The following is an 18,348-nucleotide window of genomic DNA, read 5'->3' on the forward strand; positions in this document are numbered from 1 at the left end:
AAAAATTGACTAACTTTCCTAGCGAGCACACTTTCCACAACTAATTAGAGAGGGAGTACAATCAAAACCCCAGGTCATAGGGAAACAGCAAATGGTAATTGTTTTACATGGATATTTTCATATCTCTTTATTTCAAAATATCTTTTAAAACCATTTAAAGGAGGTTAATTTTTTTAAGGAATTATTGGCAATGAATTCTATGTCTCTTTCTCTCTCTTAAGCACCCCAGAGTTGCAGATAGAAGTATGATATTTTATAAAGGTTTCTAAAAGTGACCTAATACGTCTTTATATAAGACAGTATTATTATAAGGTCTAATATCTTGTAACGTTCCAATGATAGAAACAGGCAGCAAAAGGGAAAATTTCAGACTTCTGTATGATACTTGGACTTCTGGGCCATGCTCTCTACTACTTCATTTATACCAGAATTAAGAGAGATGCAGATTTATACTGATTAACTATCTACGTTTCCCTTTCCAGATGAGATCTGGCTGCAAGATATTTGACCTTAAACCTGACACTTATCCAGACAGGAATTTCGCTTATTTTGCACAATGTAATATTCTTTAGGAAACACTTCCATAAGAGTTTTGAGTTTTAAAATTTCTGAGTACTTAGTAGGTTTTCAGAAGCAGTCCATTTGAGACAGACAAATAAGCAGAAGACAACTAAGATAGTCAGAAGGTACATAGTAAAAGCTCTTTATTATACGACTTCATGATATCACAGGACTCTTCATGGCCGTCACTGAATTATATCTGCCTGGAAAAAAAAAACAAAGGGAAAAAGGAAAAATACATTTAATTTACACAAGCCAGAACCAACAGAATACTGCGGGAATATGCATTGAATATGAATCTCTGTTTAGCTTAGCTAACCCAGGAACCCAAATGGCGTTTCAAGAGATTAATAAGGAAAATGATTAGTTCAGGATCAACACACACATTTGAAGAAGACATCCTTAGAGCCTCATAACTCAGCCAGATCAAAACAGCTTTTAACAGGATTAATGAAAGATACACCTGGAGTTTAAGGTGCTACTAAATTTGCACTGCTTTCCACTTTGCAAATTTGCCTCAAGGTTAGAGGAAATTTTCATGAGGAAATATCTCACCGTGAATATTTTTTGAAAATGACCAAGGAAGTTCATCGGATTTCCTTCAAGGTTCATGCCATTTTCAGCCAAAAAACCCCTAATATTTTACCAAGTAAGAAAGAAATTTTCAGGTTTTCAACACACTTCAGAATCAGATGTCTCCTTTAGTTATAAATATGTCCTGCATTTTGCCTGCGTACAAAGCAGTCATTACATGCGTCATATTTGTCACTGGTTTCTCGCCTGCTAGAGGCCGGTTTGAAATTGCTTGTTGTCATGCCTCAAGGACTTCATCCTGGCCTGGAGTATTAGACTGGTGTGGTGCGGCGACTGTGCCTCTTTCCATTAAGGAGTTTGGGCTCCAAGATATACAGAGTTGCTGGCTTTTCTGGCTCCCCTTTAAATTGCCCAGCCAGATCCTCTGCTTAGTACACATGTAGGTCTGAATATATGTATATATATTCAGCAAAAGAAGGACACGGACCTGTTGGAGCGGGTCCAGAGGAGGGCCACAAAGATGCTCAGAGGGCTGGAGCACCTCTCCTATGAGGACAGGCTGAGAGAGTTGGCGTTGTTCAGCCTGGAGAAGAGAAGGCTCCAGGGAGACCTTATAGCGGCCTTCCAGTAGCTGAAGGGGGCCTATAAGAAAGCTGGGGAGGGGCTGTTTGCAAGGGCATGCAACAATAGGACGAGGGCCAATGGTTGTAAACTAGAGCAGGGTAGGTTTAGATTAGACATTAGGAAGAAGTTCTTTACAATGAGGGTGGTGAGACACTGGAACAGGTTGCCCAGAGAGGTGGTGGAGGCCCCATCCCTGGACACTTTCGAGGTCAGGCTTGATGAGGCTCTGAGCAACCTGATCCAGTCAAAGATGTCCCTGCTTAGTGCAGGGGGGGTGGACTAGATGACCTTTAAAGGTCCCTTCCAACCCAACACATTCTATGATTCTATGATTCTATATATTTGCCTTGAGGTTTATAATGAAACTGTTCTTCATAAATTGAAAAAGGATATTGGGGGATAAAATGCCAAAACATTGGCATACAGCCCCCAAACCAGTAATAAGTCTATTAGTTTACACTGTAAGAACAGTGTCTTTCAGTCTCCGGGGTACGACCCTCACAGGATGAAATGTCATCGTCAGAGTGACTAAACAGTTGACAGAGGCATGTAGTAAACCCGTAGTATTCAATAAAATCCTCTGAAGACAATAGAGAGAGATCCTTCTGAATTTCTGAAAGGGCTCTTCACCTATCTCAGACTAAACACCTCTTTTTCCTTCTCAGTCTGCATACTCAGTCATAACCCCAAAGTCTTTCTTCTTTTTGTCTCCACTAGTCTGAAGTTCGTATAAGAAGTCCCATTCAAAGCCTTTCCTCTGGGCCAGGTTGTCACAAACTCAACCCCCACCATCGGCATACGCAGCGTGTAGTGTTTGGAGCAAAGGCAGCATAAATTCTCTCTGCTTTTTCTAGTTATTCAAATTCTGTGACATTTTGTGAGGATCTGAGGGCATGTTTACAAGCAGTAAAAATACACTGATGTCATGAATAGACTACAACCCAGATGCTATGATTCAACTTCAGCTGCCAATTACTGCTATTTTGAATACAAACAAATCTGAAAGTAAAAACATTAAATTAGGGACATAAAATACATTAAGCAGAATATTTTGAAGTATTACCCTATTTCTATTTTAAGGGCCAGTACAGATTCCAACAAAGGAAACGACTTCTTGCCGCAATTAAAACAGTAAATAGTATTATACTCTGTGTAGCTCCTAGGAGTTCAGTCCCCCACAGTTATCTGTGGGATGCTTCACACTGCCGCAGTAGGGCAGTTCAATATTTCAACCTCTTACTGTAAAAATTAAGCTGGTTTTTTTCTAATACATTTTGAACTCTATTCACAGAAGCCCACACTGCATGAAATTCACAGGCCCCCAGAGAGGTAAAATAATTCTCCCTTTTGGTGCACCACTGAGGAATGCTAAAAATAGTCGAACATACCAGGAAAAAAACCAGATCTCCTTTGGGGACCACAAGTGTCTTTGCCTCACTAGAAAGAAGAAAATAGATATGCATATATTTGTACAATAACATCAAATTTCTGTACACTATACTAAGTAGTTAAATAGTCTACATTCTGGAGAATCCTGAATCTCAAACCTACCTAATTATTATACTTCCTGTCTATTCCAAATGTAGAAGAACAGCGCATTAATTTCAATTGCTGAGTAACTCATAGCAGTTGTTACTTTCATTTACTGTAAAAACATATTAAATACCAACATGTGTAAGAAGCATATGATTTTGTGTGATATATACAGATATATGTGCACATATCTAAATGCGGATGTACCTATATGCAGATGTGCGTGTACAATTTTTTGCTGCAAAGAAAAAAATCCCCTTGTTGCCATCTGCATCTTGTTATTTGACTCCGGCAAGTGGTTTAGCTGGGTGGAGTCCTGCATCAGTGGCATAATGCTCACATAGAAAGGTTGGATTGACTTGAACCCCAGACAATTGCAGGACAAAAGGTTTTTCATTAAATCCCTGCTGATTAGCCCTAAAAATGACACTGGTGACCTTGGAGACAGAACTAGGAGTTTTCTTCACCAGGAGCGTTAAACATATGAAACTGTTACAGTCCTGATGTGCATATGTACACAGATCTCCACATTTTGCCATGCTCTACTCTCTTCTGAGTTACTTTTAGGAATATTTTTAAATAAAATGTTGCAGCAGTAAGACCAGATATAGTACATTTCATCATAGACCATACCTGTATACTAGAATATATGGGAGAGGCATTGAATGACACTTTTATAAACAACACAACAAATTTACCTGAAGTCAAATAAAGGAGGTGTATGTTCATTACTGGCTGTGGTGAATTTCTTTTTGGATGCTGTGTGCTTTAACAGCATTCTTTTCCTGCCTATATGCTTCTCTGAGTGAAAACAGTTTTATTAGATGTTGCTTCAGCCTTCAGATTATATCCACACAAACAAACAAGATATTAGTTGGTGCCAAAACATTTGTATGGGTACTGAACAATCATCATTAAAGCAGTCAACATTAAGCATTCAGAAATGGTTAACACTCAGAAGCATTTAGATAGCTACAGATTTCCCACTGTCTAAAAAAGAAAGGAGGATTTATAACTGTTTTTCGTTTACCTACAGAAATATTTTTTATTTTCCTATTTAATGATAGCATTGTGCTTATACATAAGACACCAACAACTTTTATTTGAAAACACAATATTTAGGAGTGGAAATGCCGAAGTATCCTTAAACCACTGATATTAAATATTACCCTGAATTAAGAATAAGTGTAAATGACAACCCAAGTCAGATACTACATCTAAATGTAGCACACATTTTATCATTCGTTATATATGAGAGTAATCATGCTTTTGTCCATGCAAATGTTCCTGTAGCAAAAGTAGCAAAGACGGTGCTGTAATGAGATATGTAGGTCATATCATGGTGAAAGACTCTGTAAGATTTAGCCACTTGATGCATTTGCAGGTGTGAAACATCTCAAAGGCTCCATTCTGATTAGATGAATTTCATTCTGTGACAAGCATTAACATGCCCTGTGCAGGATTGAGCGTTGAACACGCAAAGATATTTATAAATTCCACTTCATGCTCTTAATATTAGGGTAATCAGTTTGCTCTTTCCCTTTCATTTGTCATATTTATTTCATGTAGCACAAGAGATTGCCATTTCAAAGTGTCCATGTTTCCTTGGCTTAAGTTAAAAAAAGAACTTAGGCTTTCTACCCATAGTACATCTGTCCCCTCACCTCTGAGTTCACTGTAACCTCTAAATCAGGCCCAAGGCAACAGAAGGCCAAGGATAAATTTCTGGTTTGCTTATTCTTTCTATAACCTGGTTTTCGTAATCTTCATTTTTTGATTTTTGCACCAAAATCAGCCTTAACTCAGAGGACAGATTTTAATACCATGTCTTCTAGGATTTGCCTGCTTCTGGAGCCAACGGCCCAACAGCCAACAGAGGAATGTGCTAGGCATGGCCTCTGCCTCTGATCTGAAGGGCTTTACCAGCCCTTCACCTCCTTTCAGATGTACCAACTGGAGAGAACCTAGGGCATGAGCCCACGGCAGGTCTCAAGCCACCGCGGTTGTCGCAAGACGCCTTCACTCTGTCTCAGTGCTCCACTTTTCTGCATCTTACTCCAATCCTCCTCCTAAAAAGAGTCTAGAGTTACTCAAGTCTGAATGACATTCCTAATCCACCAGTAGGTAGGGCTGAATCACAGCTCAAGGCTTCCCTTATCCCCCAGTCCAGAAATGAAGCTTGGTATCTCTCTCAGAAGAGCCTGGGCTTTATCTAGGCCATCAAGTCAGCCACAAAACCATGCGAGTTAATTGGAGGCATTAAACTGAGAAGGATTCTTAATCAAGCCATGACCGCTATTAGCAACTGAGTACTGGGGGAAAAGGTGGATAATAATTTTTTACTATACATAATGATTGTCTTAAATTTGCACATTAGACAAATCCTGAAACAGTGCGTGGGGTCACCAGAAATCCTGATCTGAGGTTCAGCAGTTGCACAAATACACACACAGCTTACGTGAACCAGAAAGATGAAACCTGTCCAAGATCCTAAAAGCTCCCAAACCGACATGCAGCTTTAATGTGAGCAACTGTAAGATGATTTATTTTTTCAGATCAAATATACAAAGTTCTGGATGTAATTCTGTTAAGGAGTTTTACATCTTGCCACTAGGATTTTTTTTTCCTCTGTGTTAAGCTTTAATATCCTTTCAAATGCATTAATGTGTCCCTGGAACAGACGCTTAGAGACTCCTGCATGCTTTGAATATTTCCCCTTTAAAAATGGCTTTCATACTTACTGAGACTTTATGTACCACCTCTCTGGCACCAGAGCTTGTAAAACACTAAGGGAAACGGCTCCTTGCCCAAAAACATGTCCAACAAGCAAAATCTTGCTTCAGGTCACCCCACAGCCAGAAAAAAAAAAGAAAAGTGGGACCATATCAACCAGCTCTTGGAGATTTATGCAAATATTTGCTTCCCTTTCAGTCGGTTCACATCTCAGGGGCTTGCCTTTGAATTTCAGGTGTGAACCGTTCCTGTATGCCAAAGAGAAGCTGGGGCAAACACAGAAAGCTTCAACCAGTTTCTTTCAAAAAGCTTTGTGTCAGCTCCACTTCTTTTTGTCTTTCAATGCTATAGTGCAGCTCAATATAATGGTGCGAGTTCATGCATTAGAAGGATAAATCTGAGACAAACAAGATATGCTTTTTATTAAAAGGTTCGATATGCAATGTCTGAATTTCAAGTCTGAGAATAAGCCTGGATCCTAACAAGTCTCGCATACTTCCATTTTTATTGCAAAGAATTTGCACATGAAATATCTAATTAAGACTGCATGTCACCACCCTATAACCACTCAGAGTAGTCACGCAGGGCTGAAAAAATTTTCACTGTAATGTTATTATTTCAAAAACAATTTATTTTGAAATTTGATTTGCCGGACATCTCTCAAAGCTTAGCTGCGTAACTTTGGTTAGATACTCAGGCGCTTCTCAATAGGGTTTTACCCTGAAAAGACACACTGGAAGAAAGTCCAGAAAATTAGTCCTGGGTGCAACAGCAAATCTCCTCTAGTGCTCTGATCATATTGCTGTACTAGCACACAAGTACAGAATTAGCCCACTCTCTGCGTGGTTCTCAGGAGCACTTTCAAAATGAGTTCTTTCTTTCCTACCGACACTGAAGCCGCTTGGTAAATTCCTTTTACAGATCTATTGACATCCATGCTTTTAAAATAATAACTTCATGGACACTCCAGATAATGAAATAGAGTTCATGGCAAAACGTAACTGACCATCTACTTACTTGTGGTCTGAGGAGGACTACGCAGAAGCTAGCACAATGGGAAAGCAATGTGCAGGGAGAATGTGAGGAATGATTTGTTATGCAAGCCTGACAAAACTCCATGGGGAATTTTGTAGTTTGATGAAAACAAAGATTAAAGCTAATAATAACAAACAAAATGATAGGAGTATAAAGAAACCACTAAAACACCACAGCATGCACTTTAAACTACAATAAAGGCATGTTATCCCTTTAAGTTGAATGAAGCTCCCCCCACCACCAAAAAAAAATTGTGCATGCACAGACTAGTCTTTTTCTGGGTTGGGAAGTCTCTTTTTTGCTCAGGGCTAAGAAAAAACTTCTAAAAAGTTTTGGCAGACCACACAATAACATGCATCTAAACATGCACAGAGAGCACACAGCATAAGGAACAAAGAGGAGAAATTAGGGGTGTGCATGCAGTTGCAGGGCTAGGAACTTACTGGGATGACATGGATGTTGTGGGATTGCTCACACAACTGCAGTGCCACAATGGGTGGGTACTAGCTGTTCAGGAGGTACAGGAGAGGATGGCAAGGAGGGGGAGTTTCCTTGTATGACAGAGCACAGCAGGGATGCATAGAACTCTGTCTAGGGATGAGTGAGTAGCCAGCTGAGACTTTATGAGTCACGAGTAGCATGCAGACCAACATGAACAACGTTGTAGTGAGTGTCTGCTACAGACAACCTGATCAGGGAAACAACTGGAAGAACAAAATTGAGGGACAACACAGTGCGGCACAAGCAATCCAGGAGGTTCCAGACCACCATTTCATGATACGTGTGGTCAAAGAGCTGATGAAAGAAGATGCTCTGCTGAATCTCATACTTACAGACATGGAAGAATTGGTCAGGGATCTGAAGGTATGAAAGTCAAGTGAGGCCTTAGTGCAGCAGTCATGAGATTGTGAAGTTCAGGATCATGATGGGAGGGAACAGGGCAAAAAGAAGCAAAATTATAACCCTGGTCTTCAGGAGAGCAGACACTCACTACAATGTTGTTCATGTTGGTCTGCATGCTACTCGTGACTCATAAAGTCTCAGCTGGCTACTCACTCATCCCTAGACAGAGTTCCACGCATCCCCTACTTGGCATCTTCAGGGACCAGCTTGTAAGAATTCTGTGGGATACAGCCCTGGAGAAAAGATGGGTCCAAGAGCCCAGGTTGATTTTCAAGGATCACCTCCTCCAAGCTCATGGTACAACCTCCAAGAATGCTACAACCCAACGTGCAGCAGTCAAGCAAAGATATCATCAGGGGTCCTGACTAAGCTGGAATGTGAGAAGGAAGCCTACAAGAGGTGGAAGCAGGGACAGGTGAGCCCTAGAGACACTGTCCAAGCAATTAGTTGGAATTGGGTTTAGAAAAGCCAAAGCCCATCTGAAGTAGAATCTGGAGAGGGGCATAAAGGGCAACACGAAGGGCTATCAGCAGCAAAAGGAAGATAAAAGAAAATTTGGTCCTACTGCTGAATAAAGCAGTGAACCTAGTGACAAAGGACACAGAGAAGGCCAAGGTACTCAATGACTTCTTAGCCTCCAGTTTAACGGGTAACATTCTCTCTCAGAAATCCCAAGTCCCTGAGAATATTGGGAATCTGGAGCAAGGAAGACTGATTCTCAGTAGAGGAGGACGGCTAGGGATCATGTAAAGAAGCTGGACATACACAAGTGCTGAAAGGCCTGGGCAATGTCATTGTGACGCCTCTCTTGATTATCTCTGAAAGGTCATGGCAACTAGAGGAGGTTCCTGAGGACTGGAAGAAAATTACTGTCACATCTATCTTCAAGAAGGGTAAGGAGGATCTGGGGAACTATAAGTCAGTCAGCTTCATCTCAGTCCCTGAGGCAAAAACAAAAACCAACAAAAAAAAAAACAAACCAGAGAAAATGATTGTGGAAACCGTTTCCAAATGTATAAAGGATAGGACAGTAATTGGAAGTAGTCAGCATGGATTTACAGAGGGGAAATCTTGTCTGACCAACCTTGAAGACCAGACAATCTCTCAAAGTGCCATCCTGTTATTTTGTGATTCTGTAAATTTACTGAATAATAATGGGGAAGAATTTGTCCACAGGTCATACGAAATTAAAGCATCCAACCCAAGTCATCAAGCAACAGTTTCCTATTGTTGGCTTTAAAGTACATGAAAATTGTAAAATCCATTCGGCATGCTGGATGTGGCTTTGATGGAAAAAGACTGATTCATCTGACTCTTCCCTGCTTTGAGGCCGTTGTGATTTGGAAATGCATTGGTGAGCAGCACTAGGTATCTATGACTGAAGAGAGACGCACAGGAATCAAGGACGTGGGACTTCGCGTTCTATGCTGACCATGGAAAAATGCTCAAAGTGTGGACTCTACAATATAAAGTGCTAAAGACAAACACTTCTACTCAAGAGTTTTTGCTGTGTAAGAGGCAAGTCAAAGGAGCTTATGCAGTAACTAAGGACAAACTAACTCTGAGAAAGAAGAGCAAAGCTGTAAGTTTGTAATATATATTACCAATAAGTCAACGTATTGAAGAAACATAGCTACAAATTTCTTAAGGTGAAAAAACATACTTTTTTCTTTAAGGTACATTATACTTCATGTTTTCTTGTGACATCTATTTTTAGCTCCACTGTACTCTAAAGACAAGATTTTAGAATGGTCTAAATTAGTCTATGGTGATTACCCCCATTGTGCAATTTACTACTATTTTATTAATGCAAGATTAAAGATAATACTTTACTGGGAGAGGTAACAGCAGAATTAACCTCTATTTACCTTGACATAATAAAGATTTAATAAAACATGGGAAAATGTCAATGAACAGCATAATTATTCTAACATGAAATTTAAATGTAACTTAATTCTGTATTCTGCATGTTTAATGCTTTAAGATTAGTCATCATTGTTCTTTTCTCCCCTCTTCCAGTGCATATTTAAAAATATTTCCAGCAGCCTCAGACAACTTGCTTATTAAATGTATCCTAATTTATTTTCAAATTCTGAAACATTAAATGAAAAAACCAACTGTTTTTTGAAAGAAATTCACCAACCCCCTGCAACCATTATACATCTCCGTATCTCACCCTTGTCCAAATTTTTTACTATCGAATCAAAGAAGATTCTTGTTTGGTTTATATCCTGCGGTTTTATTACATCAGACAGGCATCAAAGGGGCAGAACACATAGGATTGAAAAATAACACAGCTGCACTTTGCAATGGAGTGTTCTGTATCTGGCCGTGTTTTGTTGTTCGTGTAATACTTTTCAATAAACAAAGATGTCAATCAACTTTCTTTGCAGCACATCACATTTCAGATTTAAACCACTTCAGACACAGAGCTGCCCCAAGCTCACACGTTTAACAGATAAAAATTCAGCTTTCTGTCAAGGCAGAATACAGTATTGATTGTAGACTGCATTTAGGCTGGTGTCTGTTGGAGCTATATTACTTTCAAACTCATACAAAGTCCACTATAGAGACATAATGCAAAATGTGTTTCTTTTCTAGTGCAAATTTTTTTTTAATGTTCTGCATTGATTAGCGGCAATTTCTAAATAAATGACAAAAAAGCAGCCAGGGCTAGAATCTATCCAGAAATCAGTGATGGGGGGAGTTACAAAAACACGATAGTAATCATGAAAACTTTGATCACTTGATTTGATTCTAGTGCTTTGTAAATTAGCATAATTATTCAAACATGCTTCATTAAAAATCACGACTGTACGAGTCCTTCAGTTTAATGATCCAAGAACATACAGAATGAGCTAAGCTTTACATAAATACATCAACTTTGTACTAGGTGGCCATGTCGGAGACTGGCGGGTTATTTGTGTTAAAAAAAATACTGAATGCACTCGTGTTCCTTGCACAGTGTAAGAGACTGACGACTTGCTAAAAGGTGCAGCGTGGCAGCTAGTATATTTTACTGTTTATCCTCACATCCACCTGAACTTCTCTTGGGATCCCAGAAGGTTACATACTGTGTCACTCCTAAGGTACTGGGAGATTGGCATAAAATCCTAGTAAATCTCCAACTAATTACATTTGAACTGTAGGTGTCACAGTTGGTTTTGACCTTTAAAGGTTGGCAGAAGTTTGACAGTCCTTAAAGTGGCCCCACACTCTACAATACTTGCTCTATGAAAATTAAAAGGAATGAATGGGCTGCACAAATGAAATACGTATAACAAAGTAAGTGAAGTACCCTGTTTATTAATACACAATGTCCCAGAAAAATCAAAGAAATACACTTATCCATGGCAACCAAAATCATCGAGAATGTGCTGACATTCTCCTAAAACTGTAGCTGACAAAACACCAGTTGGCAGCACTGAAGGGTTAAGAGAAACTTAACAAATTTGACAGAGGAAAGGGAAAACAAATTCCAAGTTAAGTTGTCACTCTCTGCTTAATTCCCTATATATATATATACATATATATCAAGATGTGGCAGGGCAGCTCTTGTGTGTTGCTGGGAGTCAGGTTCCTGTTAGATTGTTAGTCTTAATCCGGCTGTTTAGTTTGGGATTTTGCATTTCTATAGTATTGGGTAATTGAGAACCAACATTTTACTCACCCACAACAATGATCTCTGCTGTGAAGTATCATTTTACAGCCCACCACTTCCACAAAAAAGAAAAAATAAAAAAATATCAGTTGCTCAGAAAAATACTGCATGAAATCTCTCTCTGCTGGCATTCCAACCAGGACTGAAAATGCTCTACTGTCCAGACTGTGAACATCCCAGCTGTCATCCAAGCACTATAAGATACTGAAATAAAGCCATGTGTCAGCATTACCAATAGCTGACAGTGAAACCTTTTTATCTTAAAAATTCTAACAGAAATTTGCAAGTAAGAAAATGAAGAATATTAACTCTTTTACATTAAAAAAGTTGGCCTTACGGGTCCATAAACATTGATTTAAATGAAAATGCTGAAATACTTTTGACAAAAAACGGGATGGTTTCTGAGAAGGTTAACTATTTCTTATAAATGACATGCAATTCAGAATTCATCACCTTTTATTAAATTTCTGCAATTTTTGGATGGAGTTTTCACACAACTGTGGTGGATTAAATGTTTCTTAACCCACATTTGAATCTCGGTGGCAGATTACGAAGATTGTGTGTTTCATGCCGTCTACATGTTGTTAGCTATTATTTGCAGAGAAGCAGTTCTCTGGAAAACTCTTGCACTGAATGTTTCCTTTCAGCATCCAGGATTTTGTAGTGTAGTGGAGAACGACACAGTAGATTATTGCTTCTTGTTTATCAGGTCACTAAGAAAAAGAAGTTGAGGATAAAAGAGTGAGCTTACTTTGTTTTATCAAAGACAGAGTCAAAACACTTAAGAGTTGCAAATAAGGGAAATTAATTTCAAAAGAAAGGCCGAAAATTAGAAAGAACCTCTCTAAACATATTTATTAGTTGAGGGCTATGCTAATTATTTCACCGTCCCGGCTACCCTGTTGGGGTTGGCCTCAGGAACTTACTGCACAAGACATGACTGGCACACTCTGGAGAGATCCTGGTGCTATGCACACCCTCCTCTTTTTAAAGCAGGCTACCCAAGCGCTCTCCCTCCCATTGGAAAGTGGGAAAATATTAAGAAATGAAAATACTGATTACTTTGTCTTTCCTCCTCCATGCTGTAATCTCCAAGCCCTTCTTTTCCTGGCTGAGAATCATCAAGCACTATAACATCACATGGCAATGCAGAGGATTACAGCATTTCCCACCACCCTGCCCCAACCCAATTAACCTCTTTTAATTAATATTTCTGTGGCGTTGCTCAATTTGCACTTCTTATGCTGGCTTCTCATGGCTTCTTTTTTTCACCCTTTTGAAGACACACAGGTAAAATTTGTTAGTAACAATCTTTGGAAAACAATACTTTTGTAACCATAATTTTTAGCTTATAACGGTTACTCTGCCATGAATTGTAGAAACACACGTGATATAATCAGTGGAGAAATTCACAATGAGGAGCTTAAACTCCGTGGCATGCACCCGTATGTCCAGTTTATTTGGGGAGGTCCTATTGAGGCCCCTATCACAGGGCTACAAAAGAAAAAAAATGGCCCTACAAAATTAAAAAGTCCCTCCTTACTATCATAATGATGTGAGAGGTTTTTCAGTTTTAGTCTTAGAGCAAGATTTTTCTTACAGTAACGCAACACTACTTTTTCTGCTGACCACAGAGACAACATACTTGTTGATGCAGAAACCCTAGATCAAATGATAGCTGAGAGACTATTTTAAATTTATGTAGCCTGGATTTTCAGCCTACAGGTCATTCAAGCTCAACATTTCATTAACGAAACGCTGTCAATATTTCCCTGATATTGCCACAGGTTGACATATGGCATTATTCCAGTGTAAGATTTTCACACATTAGTGACTGGGAAATCAAGTCTATTCCTCAGGACACCTGAGGTATGATTAATTTTCTGATAGTCTTTCTGTATCAGTTTGAGAGGAAGGGAGATCTTGTACCAGGAAGGAAAGAAAGTGGCAACACTAGAAAGAAGACAGCCTTTTGGCTTCTTGCCTGGAGCGCTGACTTGGCCAGCTGCCCCACACAGAAACCTTTACCATCCTACAGCCCAAAAAAACATGCCAGCAGCAAGGCAGCGGCTTGTAATGTACCTTGAGCAGAAATAATGGCAATGCTGAAAAAATTCCATGAAACCCTTCTCTGTGAGAAACAGAAGGTAGTGCTGAGGGTAAAACAAAGGTGAACCTGCTCTATTAGGTTAGGCATGGGGGCCTGTCAACATTTTTGGAAGTTAAAGCAAAGTTAGGAAAAAAACCAATACTGAAGATTTGTTAGAGGAAGTAAATGCTCAGGGATGTCCAGTTTTAATACCCCTTCGCTAAGTTGAGTATTAAGGCAAACTTTCACACATATGAAATGAAGCAAGCTGGACAGATTTGGCATCTGAACAGTGCAAGTCTGCTCATCATCAGGTGAGCACAGAAATCTTAGCAATGGGGAAACGATTGTCAGTGAGGTTGTCATTACTGAGCCACCCAAACCCTCCAGTCTAGCTATTCTTGTCATAGAGGAAATGCCTATGTTAATAGAATAAAACACATCAACCACACACAAACTGGTAGACTGAAGGAGCAATTAAGCCACCTTCAGGACTCAAGCTTTGCAAAAAAAGCCTTGTAAACGTACTTGTTTCCCATTTCCCCATGCTGTTTTGTATTTCTGAGGCATCTGCGATGAAAGAACCAAACTGCTAAACCAATTTAAATGTAAAATTTGTAAAATCATTTTCTTGCTGACTAAGCATGGATTGAGCAGCACCACTGCTGACACACAACAGTTGTGTTTTAAGCCCTAAAATACCAAGATTTGTAATGGAAATGCTGACAAGACCACTAACCACTGCAGATCTGGCAGGGCTGCTACAACAAACATAAGGTAAGCAGTACTAGTCTTGCACACAAATTAGACTGTCTAATGTACAAAAGTCCACTATGTCCTTCTAAAATGAACTTCGTTATCAGAAAGTTGGTTCGGGGTGCTAAGCGTGGGAATGATGAAAATGAATGTCAAAGACAGCCCATCCAACACATTAATTTCCAGTTTCAGGGAGACAGGCTGCGCACAGCGAGACAGACAGAGAGAGACACAGAGAAACGAGCCCTGGTATTACAAATCTACAACACATATTTAACTCATCACGTCTCTTAACGCTATTTCTCAGTTGTTGTCAAAGTTGTATAGGCAATGTTTTTGTATCCCTGTTTATTTATGTCTGAATTTCTCTCACTGCAGATTAGCCTTGCTGCAGAATAAAACTTGGCTCATGACAGGAAGGACAGAACTGGCCCTTTCTGTAGTGTTTTTCCCATTCACTATGGGATCAAGATTGCTGAGCCACTGGCGAAGCTGAAACCAATGACTTTAAATGCAGAATATTGACAAAGAGCAACCCAGCTCTGTGTAAGCGGAACAGCACGCTCTGGAAAGGAAGGTGTCTGTAAGATCAGCCATTACAGCCCCTAAGATTACTCTGGTGAAAATAACAGAAAAGTACTTGTAAGTGCTCTTTGCCAGCAGCGAAGCGAAGCAGAAAGAGACACGCTTTAGGGGAAATAGGCCCCATCATGGCATATAATGCCGATACCAAACTCCAGAAGGATCTTTTAAATGAGAGCAGTTGCAGAGGTTATCCCAGCTGCTCGGCTGCTCACCAAGCGCGAGGCCATCCTCTCCCATCACCAACCCGCTGACGCTCGCGCAGAAGAGGCTTGTGAGACACCCATGCTGGTCACAACATGATGGGAAACCATAGCGGTGTGAGAAGAAGCCAGCAGAAGGGACAAGAAGCATTTAGTCACACGTTTGGCATACACCAAGAACAGAAACATGTTCTGTAGCGTTCAGGAAAAAATGATACTTAGGCCCTTAAAGCCAGCGCAGCTTTGCTTACATCTTGCTAGTTAAACTGATATTTGATTAAAATAAAATCTTGTAGTGCCTATACAAAGATATTTAATACCTCAGCACATAACTCCGTAGAAGTTATATGAATTTTACACATATATTTCTCAAGAAATAATTTTTTCATGGGTGCACCCGGTGTATATGTTGTTCGAGGTTAGAGGCCCAGGCGCCTCATTCCAACAGCATTTTTCATGGTATCTGCTTGTACTTTCCAGCAATGTTGTGATATAATAAAAGCATGGCTTTTGCCATAGCACTTATTCGTCTAGATCCAATTCAGCACATACACATTGCTGACAATAACGGAGACCAGAGAAAAAGATTACCCAACCATATTCCTATCTGTCAAAGGAGACAATCTTTCCTTTTTAAAGAAAATTTTGAGACAGATCTTAATTTTTCACTTCTCATTTTGATCACTGTCAGAAATGATGACCAACCTAGAAACCAAAGCCTCAACAGTCAGATTTGGTCTGAGCCCAGATTTAAAGCTTTGAGATACTTCAGGACGCGTATTTCAGGATTTTGGTTTCTATCCTTATAGAACTCTCACCACATAGTGCAGATGAAGATATAAGGCCAAACTACAAAACCCGTAGGTCCTTTACATTCAAGGTGATTAGGCAGAACTATAGTCAAAATCTCTGCGAAATTGCATGTGTCCCCACAGTTGGTGTAATAGCATAGCTTAAAAATACTGAGATCTGATGCTGCTTAGTAACCAAACCGCATCCAGCTTTTCAGATCAACAGAAAAGTTTCACGATCTGAGCTAGACTGAAAAGAAGAGCATCCAACCAATCTATAAAGTTCCTATTGGTCTTTAAAGCAGAAAACATCAGGAGTGGGTTGTTAGATGAATTTAGCAGCAGGGAAGCCTGCAGCTCATCAGCTTTCTCTTCCTCAAAAGTAGGTACTTATTGCAGTCAAGAGGAATTATTGCTGGGGATCTCTGGGCACAGTGATGTGCCAGAGATTTTATTTGTTATAATAAAAAAGTCTGAACAATGCAATTGCACCCCCACAATCATCCCTTTTGTTTCTCCACTACAATAATACACTTCTTTATGATGCGCAAGGTTTATACTTTGATTGCCAAACTATTATGCTTGGAAAGAGACAAACAAAATAATGGCTAGTATTGTTTGTCAGGTGGACAAAGCAAACCTGAGCTAAGCACACAGACTGGGTTCATATCATTTCTTCCCATCTTGCTTCATCTCAGTTTCTTCTGAGGGAGTGGGACTCCCTTCTGTGGGAAGAGTTTTCTTTATAGAAGGTTGTTCATTTACTTTTGATGAACTCAAAAGTCTTCATCACAAATTCGTATTTTGCTTCAACAAAGACCCTTGGTGAAATCCTGGTCGTGCTGTTACCAATAGGTCCCTTCTCTTTAGCTCAGCAGTTTCGGCATTTTCACAAGAGTTTTCCTCAATGAGGTCCAAATAAAGAAGACTATCTTAATAAAACCCGAAGACAAAGCTCTCAGAAGTCCTATCCTGCACGTGAGCACACCCGTGTTGTTGAACTATGCTCCTGTGAGAAAATGCTGGTGTTTCCTCATAACCACTGTGGAATTTGGATCAGGCTTGGGAGCAGCAGCTCCTAGCTTCTGCTGGGCATCTTGCTCTCATTCCTAGACAGTACGAGGAGAGATTTCCATCAGTGTTCACACACCACCAGCAGCGTTGGTGTATACTGTCAACTTTCACCTTGTTAGTAACTATCTCAGCCTTTGCACAATCAGTCTTCCCTCCACATCAAACACGAAATACCCTGCCATCAGCACTGCCAAGCAGCCCTGTAAAGTAACACATCGACGTAAAGTTCAGCAATGAAAGGAAACTGGCTATATCCAGGAAGGCCTATAAGCAAAAGAGAAGCAGAAATCTAACACTTCAAAATGAAAACATTCCTTCAATTTTTGCATTATTAGGTATCTGAGAAAACTAGAGAAGAAAAGTAACTTTTAAGTCAAATTCCAAAACGGTCATTTCAGGACGAGCAATTGACAGCACAAGAAATAATCACACTTCACCCCACCGTTAATCTTATTCTTGAATGTTCTTGGTTTGTAAAATACTGCAGGTCTACAATAGCAGAAGATATAATAAGGACTGGATTTCCATTTTCTGGTCTGCTACTCCCTGGCTGGAAGACCAAGAAATGTTTCCAACCTCACAATGTTTTTTTTTTTTTATTTACAAGCTGCAAAACAGATAAAATAGAACAGAATTGAACTGTGACATTTAATTAATATATGTAAAGCAATAGGAGATTAGTAGACAATAAGAATTGTATATTTGCAAAGTACACATTTTGTCCCCCACAAAATACATCTGTCAATATTTGAAGGAAACTCAAGATGCCTTTTTTTCTGCTTTTGGAATGAACTTATTTCCCCTTTTAAAAAGTGTTCCATTTTATAGCAATCTTCAGAGACTGGTTCTTCCTATCTTCTTGCTGATTAATGCCTGAAAAATACTGCTGGGTTTAAAAAAGTGGCACAAATAGGGTGAGGACTGCCCTGAAAAGAATCATTTATAGGCATGTTATTGACATGATACTGATAAATCCCAGTGGTGTTTTCCTTGGGGTAAAAGGGGCTCCTTCCCTTACCATACAAACAGCATAAAATATGCAAATGAATCGTACATTCAACAAGTCAAATATTTTGCATGTTTAATTTACAAGTTAACAAAATTCAAACCATTTTAAAGGCTCCAACGATGCCATAACATAAAAGAAATTGCACATGGCAGAAGCTGTACTGTTGCTCATTGATAAATTATTTTCTGGAATTCGCATTAACAACCACATTACTGAAGTGCTCTCCAGCCCTCCAGTGTTACAGTTCAAGGTAATATGTG

At 39.5% G+C, this 18,348-nt stretch overlaps 1 long non-coding RNA gene across 1 annotated transcript; it reads right to left on the minus strand.

Annotated features, from left to right (window-relative positions):
* Nucleotides 1–523: 523 nt before the first annotated feature.
* Nucleotides 524–14,163, minus strand: LOC141740110 (uncharacterized). Its single transcript, XR_012585884.1, has 4 exons — nucleotides 12,038–14,163; nucleotides 11,594–11,639; nucleotides 3,108–3,156; nucleotides 524–764 (listed from the first exon to the last, which is right to left on the minus strand). It is a non-coding gene; the product is annotated as an uncharacterized LOC141740110 (long non-coding RNA).
* Between the last annotated feature and the right edge of the window lie 4,185 nt (nucleotides 14,164–18,348).

The sequence above is a fragment of the Larus michahellis genome, chromosome 3, assembly GCF_964199755.1.
Source record: "Larus michahellis chromosome 3, bLarMic1.1, whole genome shotgun sequence".
Taxonomy (NCBI): Eukaryota; Metazoa; Chordata; class Aves; order Charadriiformes; family Laridae; genus Larus; species Larus michahellis.